General features: G+C 39.2%; 1 long non-coding RNA gene across 3 annotated transcripts; it reads left to right on the plus strand.

The window, feature by feature from the left end:
• Positions 1 to 649: 649 nt before the first annotated feature.
• LOC146645996 (uncharacterized) lies at positions 650 to 4,950 on the plus strand. 3 transcript variants are annotated; one of them, XR_014908834.1, is made up of 6 exons: positions 650 to 828; positions 1,122 to 1,201; positions 2,276 to 2,380; positions 3,113 to 3,270; positions 3,696 to 3,753; positions 4,677 to 4,950. It is a non-coding gene; the product is annotated as an uncharacterized LOC146645996 (long non-coding RNA). The 3 variants fall into 3 exon arrangements; XR_014908835.1 differs by having other exon boundaries at positions 650 to 824; XR_014908833.1 differs by lacking the exon at positions 650 to 828 and having other exon boundaries at positions 835 to 1,201.
• Positions 4,951 to 7,404: the final 2,454 nt, after the last annotated feature.

Genomic DNA, 7,404 nt, shown 5'->3' on the forward strand with positions numbered 1-7,404 from the left:
AGACTCTTTTTTTATAAAGTGCTTTACAACAGAAGATGGCGCTACACATGTTTTTAAAACCTTGGCACTTATTTCTTAAATCCACACAGAGTTACATCTATGTCGTTTTTTGAGAGCAGAGCTCCATGATGTATTAAGCTTTATACGTGTAGTGTTTCATTTACACTTTCAGGCACACATTAAACATTAAATTATCAGGTTGTTCTACAAACTCCCTGGAGTATGTTACAAGGTTAACTCACAATACTAAAACATTTTGTGATGGCACCTTTAGTGAAATAAAGATCATTACTGTTTGCTATAAAATTAAAACTTTGCCATGCCTCTGCACTACACCATCACAGAATTAAACTCACTGTTTAATGTAACGGTCTGTGGATGTTTTAGCATCTGAAATGTAGCTGCTTGTTCTGTTTTGTGAGGACTGCAAGGAGCTTTGAGCAGCACTTGGTTACATGTATCAGTCACTGACTGCTTTTCTACTCTATTGGAGCACTTTCTTACTACAAGCCTCTTTCACACACACACACACACACACACACACGCACATTTATGTAAGCTAAATGAGAGTGTGCAAGCACTTTTCGCCTAATGTTCACACACAGGAGCAACTCAGGGTTCAGTATCTGCCTCATGCAGCCAGGGGATCAAACCTTCCATAGACGTATGATTAGCCAACACGTTCTCACTCCCAACTCGTCAAACGTGTGACGCATGGTCAGGCTCCCTCTGCTGCACTTATGGACGCGCAGGGTACCCCTCTCGCGTCGGGAATTGACGTGAAGGGTCCTCCGATTGAAGAGATTGCCGCGGAAGTGCCTTTTGTCGGTATATTTAGACATTTTCCAAATCACATTGTAGTGACGTATACAGAACACAATAAATTATATAATGTAAACAACTACCTGAAAAACAGGTAGAACAATACTTTTGTATGGTTTATTGCATTTACGGAGGGAGTGATGTATGCTGGGTAATGGCACAGCTAGCTACTGGGTGACTTTATTCACCCGCTTCGGCTGTTATCAGTCCATACAATGGGCGTCATTAGCACAAACCAGTCCCATAGATATGGGCCATCTCCTGCTAGATTGTTCAGAAGGTTGTTCTCATCCATCCAGATGGAGGATCACTAACAGGAGCGTGGAAGACTCCAGAATCCACTCTGGCTGGAATCCGGTGGATACAGCAGTGTTTACAGGTAAGACCATTTAAACGGACAGCATTTATAGAATGACTATTAAAAGTCAGCGAGTTTCAGTAATGTTAATGTGGTTATGTTAGTAATACACCGAGTGCTAATATAACAGCTTTAAGATGCATTTGTAGATGTTATTACGTGTTTTACCGTCTTTATGGTGCTAGCTTAAAGTTACGGTGTAAACGTTAGCCTATATTGGAGTAAAGCTGTTACTGGTTAAACGATGTTAGCACAGAAATATTAGCTTCTGTCATGACTGATGAAGTTACTAGTTAATAAAGTTTCCAGTAAAGTGATTAATCGCAGCCACAGACTGACAGCAAATATCTCGATTAGCTTCAGTGCATCTGTAATAAATATGTGCAAGTTTCAGTGCTTCGTTTAAACTGTATGATACTTATACTGACCCAGGGTCAGTGTAAAATACAATCCTAGCTGTGTGAACAAAGCCTGGCTCCTTTAATCCTGCATGACAAACCTCAGGATGCAGGTTATTATTACTCTTTCCTGCTGGCACACCTGTCACACCTGAGAGTCAGCTAGAAACGTACAGTGACGTGGACATCATGCAAAGACTGCCAGACTCTGTAATACTGCAAATGATCAGTGACTCAAGTTATCACTAAACTTTAAACGGCACCTCTGTGTCTCTGTGTGCTGAACATCTAGGATTGGGTCAGGCTGCATTGACTGTGGGACTTTAATGTGTTAAAAGCAGGTTGAAGACGGCTCAGAAACATTTGAAGATTAAAATTTAGCATTATGGCTGCTGGTGGTTTGTAAAGCCTCTACTCAGCTGTATTTTTGTTATTAATTTATGTTTGTTGTTGTTTAACACAGATTTCAGAAGAGCAAATATGCTTAATAGTTTAACTAGATTTCATTTGTCAGTGTGGGACTGCTGAGTCACCGGAAGAACTCATTTCATTCATTCTCCACATGATGTTCATTTACAGAAATGTTTCACAGGAACTGATTTCTCCCAAAGGGTGAACTAGTGTGTTTCCATAGATTACCTCTGTATGAATGTACTTCTTAAATGAAGGCAAGTGTTTGTCCTTTTTTGTTCCTCAGGTACAGTACGTGATATCAAGGGCAGGCGGTCAACACTGGGGGTAGACAAGAAGCAGACATACTTCCAAGAGGGAGCTGCAGTGAGGACACAGCCAGGTCACTGAGGTCAGAGGTCAGAATCTGAAACAGCTCAGGTTTATATTTTAGAGGTTATAAAAATCAAAATGTATTATTTAAAGAAACCTTTAAATAATAGTCATAATTATGATTATTATAACAAATATAAACATTTAAGTGGATTTTCTGTTACACATATTGTGTTAGCCCTGCGATAAACTGGCAGCCTGTCTTTGTCCTGTATCAGCTGGGATAGGCTTCATCCTCCCGCAACCCTGAATTGGATACATTGTATTCCAATGATGTAATCTGATCATTTACAAACTCAAGGTATCTAATCAAAATGTAAGTAATAATTATAAAATGGGAAAGCAGAAATAAGTGTGACATAAATGTAAATGTGTGAGCTGACATAGAGGACAGCTACATGCAGTCTGAAAAACCTTTGTTGTCAAGTATTGCAGGTATATCAGCACGAGACATTCTTACATAGAAGAGACGTTAAAGTCTCTAACTCAGTGAAGCATTATTGGTCCCGTCTGTTTGGATAAATATAGTAAGTTGATGTTTGTCCATTTATTGACACATTTCCTTAAGTGCTTATCCAGCTCAGGATCACAGTGGAGCTGCAGCTGGATATGTTCAGTAAATAAACCTTACAAAAGTTAACAATAAACCTGCATCCATGTACGTTGTTGTCCACAGGATGAGAAAATCAAACTGGAAGACTGTGGAACATGTTAATAAATGTTTGTGTGTTTATGCCTGTGTCTTTCACAGGAGGCGCTGGAAGGTTTCCCTAATAGTTCCTGGTGAATCAAAGCAGAACCATAAAGGTTGCTGGATTGCATGATGGCCTTACCCCTGAGCCGTCATCCTGTTAAAGGAGGAACCAGTTAGAAGCTGTTTTCAAAGTAGCTGAGCAGATTTCATCTCAAGTAAGCAATTAACTGTTTGTTCATCTGTTCTGCCACTTAAAGAGCATTTAAGGACGTCTTTTGAGTGTCCAGCTGAATTAATTCTACTGGCTCTCATGGTCATTTGTTATTATAGACATATTTTTCATCTTCATCCAGCTATTTAGTAAATTCTATCTATTTAGTAATATCCGTCAGCTATAAAATGTAATATAAATATAAAAATATCTAAATATCTCCTGCTCCTTATATTTTAATGATGTAAGTCTGTTATCGTGTTACATTAGCATTCCTCACATATCAATGAGATGCTGTACAGTACAATCCTACTGACACAGCAGAGGGATAACGACGGCTATTCAACATCGTTACACGACACATTCGAGCTGCATGATGCAGACAAAGTGACTAAATCATCTTTTTGTGGTTTATTGTCTTCAAACCAGCAGACAAAGCTGATGGCAGAAGATGTCAGAGAAGAACTTCAGGCCGTGGACTGAAAAGGTATTTTTTTCTTGTTATCAAAGACATTTGGAGTGGCAGCTTCTACAACTGGTTGTGCTAAAGTAAAGCTTACAGTCTAAGAAATAACAGTGTTGATATTCAGCACAAAGAGAAAAGCTCACTTGTTTGAATTTATTTACAATCATAGTTTTATAAATTCTGACTGTAAACATCTTTTACAGCTTTGATATGGTTTGACACTCGATATCAGGTTTAATTTAAAGGTTTCTGTGTCCCAATGAGCCATTTACACTGATCAGTGTCAGTTTAACTGTAACACATTCATTATTTAGATTCAACAGAGAAATAACTGAATGTAAAAATGGCAGCCCTCAGGCAGGTTTATAGAGATATATGCATGCATTATGAAATTTATGTATCCCAGATAATTGTTATTCATCTAGTCATGGCAGACCTACCTCTTCCTCCCAAGTTAACTGCAACCCAAAAGAACTAGTGGGGCTATTTACACACTCACAACCAGTGTGGGGTAAAAAGAGCCACCAAAAAAGCTGTCAGCCACAGATGTGCTAGAAGAGTTAGAAACTCTACTTATGGAGAAACTTTCAAATTCTAACAGAGGAAAGGTCCTCCTGCCCAAATAACATGATATAACCCCACATACAGCCCAGCCATAAAATGAACCAAGTCATTTAGTTAAAGACAGCATGGGACCAAATGCATGTAACCAGCCTGCACCAACCTGACATTTCTTCCTCCTGAATTAAATGAATGAATGGATGAAAGTTAAATGACTACAAACCTAAAGCCACTAGTTCCCACACTGGAGCTCCCTGACACTGTGTGTTAACCGTATTTAGCTTGTATCAACAGTTGTAACAGGCTAAGCCACTTGAGACACTGCATTGAATTTGTTCCTGTCTTAATGATTTCAGCTCAGATGTTCTGCTTTTTCATTTCAGTAGATCAAAGCAGCTCGTGCTCCTTCTGCTTCCAATTTAGAAGAAGAAGAAGAAGGCGAAGGCTTCAGCAAAGTGGCGTTCATGGTCTCAGTGAACAGTCACGGTCACACACTGCATGTGGTTTTAAAAGCAACATGTCTGTTCACCACAACAATGGAGATGTGTAATATTAGTGCAGCTACGGTTTGTTCTTGAACATCAGTTCTGTTTTCTACTTTGATCACTTAGACCAAAAAAGTGTTGTTTTCAGATTCTTTCTTTTACATCTATAAAGCACCTGCTCATTTTTTTATTACAATTAGTTTCACATAAATGTTAGTGTTTCCTTTAAAATCTTTTAATGCTTACACTACACTGTACATGTCTACATTAGAGACATTTCTGTTACCTGTTTCTGTTGACTCAGAGTTGTGAAATGTTCTTTTATTTGATGCACAATATGAAGTTCATAATTTTCTTACAAATAAAACTCTGATGACAAACATGAACAGCTGTGCTTATTTCTGAGACATGAGTTTTTGAATGTGTTCATATTTAGACAGTGTGCATCTGTCTGCTGAAACTGTGATGGTGAACCTGAGGTGATGGTCAACAGAAGGCAAATATATATCAGTATAAAACAATATTGAAGTAATGTCTTTACCCCCTGCAGCGTGTGGACGCAATCACCTTATTCACTGTAGTAAACGTGCACCGCTAGCTCACGTGACTGACTGTCTCCATGGTTACATCGTATATTATTAGCTATGTAAACAGCTTCCAAAGATACCGCCATAGCTCTCTGCAGCTGTAACACTTAAACACTTTGCAAATCATTTTACGTTTTTGATAGTTATGAAGACAGAAAATGTTTTTAAGGTCATGCTAGGTGGTTGCTATGGTGGTTGCTGTGGACTTGGGTGGACCGCGTCCGATTCCTGTTATTAGCTGTCCGCCGTAGGAAGGCTGCGTTCCATTTACAAGTAGTGACAGTCTGCCGCAACTCGAACTCAAACCCCGCTTTGTTCTTTAATTATAGGCCTTTTATAGCCGTTCATGACACGCACACACACACATAAAGCACTTTGCCTCACCATGAGAATGCAAGTTTACCTAACCTAACCTTAAAGTATCTGATATAGGATAGAAAAATGAAGCAACCAGAGATTTAATGATGAAGACTCTGGGTTCTGTAGTTCACGTTTTACAGTCCTGAATGACTCTTTGCATATGATTTATTGAAGAGGACTTTAGAATGCACTTTACATTTAGACTGTTGCTGTTTCATTTTTTACATTGTTGCCGTGTTATGTCATGAATAAGGTTCACCTGCTGGGGGTTTGATGGATCAGCTGGACAATACAGTCAAAGACAGACTTCATTCATCATATGCAAGAATCCTAGTTGGATTTTTGTTGTCACTCGTGTTTTTGAACCAAATATTGAAAACAATTCTGACAGACTGGATACCTGGTCAGGGTGTACATTACCTTGTACTCAAGCATCCCAGGACAGAGCCCTGCCCCACCATGAGCCTGGGTGGATCCGTGGTTATAATATAAAAGGACCGATACTGAATATGAATATTTCATGGAAATTGAATTATAATACGAATTAGTAATAAGGGTTTCTCTGCGCCCTTATCTACCCCATACTCAAAGAGCTGCGGGCAGAGAGGGTGACAGGAGTGGATGGCACTGAAGAGAAGATGCTCGGTTTCTGGAGTCTCCTGGTCCTGTCAGTAGGATGCATCTGCTGTGTCTTCTCGTGGATGCTCACCTACCTTGACTCGTTCCAGCCTGGTATGGATTTCCCAACACTGCGGACAGTGGCCCACGTCAGAGACGTTTAATATTGATTACATATGTCTGAATTGCTAACCCTAACCCTAACCCTAGCTCAACAGATCACAATGCCCTGGACTGTCAGTATTATTACATGCTGTGAACATAAGTACCTTTGATCACAGTTTAAAAGAGAAGGAATATTGGAAAGAAAGATCAACATTGTGATATTATTTCTTCCAAACTGACCAGAAACATGCTTGTCAGACTCTCACAGCAAAGGATCAGACTCACTGTGCATGACAGCTCAGGCCAATGATGTCTGTTAGATTGTCAGTTGTTTAGTGCTTCTGTACAGTGAGGGTCACGTCTCTATTTCAGAATAATTAATATGCCGAAAACACAAAGTTGATTGTCTTCCAATATTCTAGCATAATTAAAAAACTTTGACTTTGTAAGTACATATTATTAGTCCTAATGCCAGCATGATTCTTCATAACTCCTGCTTTGAAATACTGAACTTTAAAATTGACCTGATGAAAGATCATTTACAGTGGCACTCTGTCAGGATCATTCTGACTGTAAGATCACTGTATTAATCTGAATCCTTCTGCAATGTGCTGTGAATGAATGCTGATGCAACTCACTGTGGGAAAGCTGTTAATAAAATGAATCTGTGACACATGCAACACATTCACAGAGGAAGACGACACAAAGGGAGGACACGCAGAGGCTGTGTTGAAGTCAGAAATCCAAATCTTTATTAAAAAACAGGCAGCGGTTACAAACAGGAAGACAAGCAGTCCATCAAACAGTCTACAGGGTCAAACATACAGAGAATTCAAACAGCAGTAAAAAATAACTGGACACTGAAAAACTTAAAGCAATGTGAGACGCAATAAAAGGAAGCAGCGCAGTATATTCACTGAATTATCATCAATTACAAAAGAGAAAAACGACGATTT

Source organism: Rhamphochromis longiceps, linkage group LG19, assembly GCF_057381845.1.
Source record: "Rhamphochromis longiceps isolate RC_006_pf linkage group LG19, R_longiceps_female_GT1.1, whole genome shotgun sequence".
Classification (NCBI taxonomy): Eukaryota; Metazoa; Chordata; class Actinopteri; order Cichliformes; family Cichlidae; genus Rhamphochromis; species Rhamphochromis longiceps.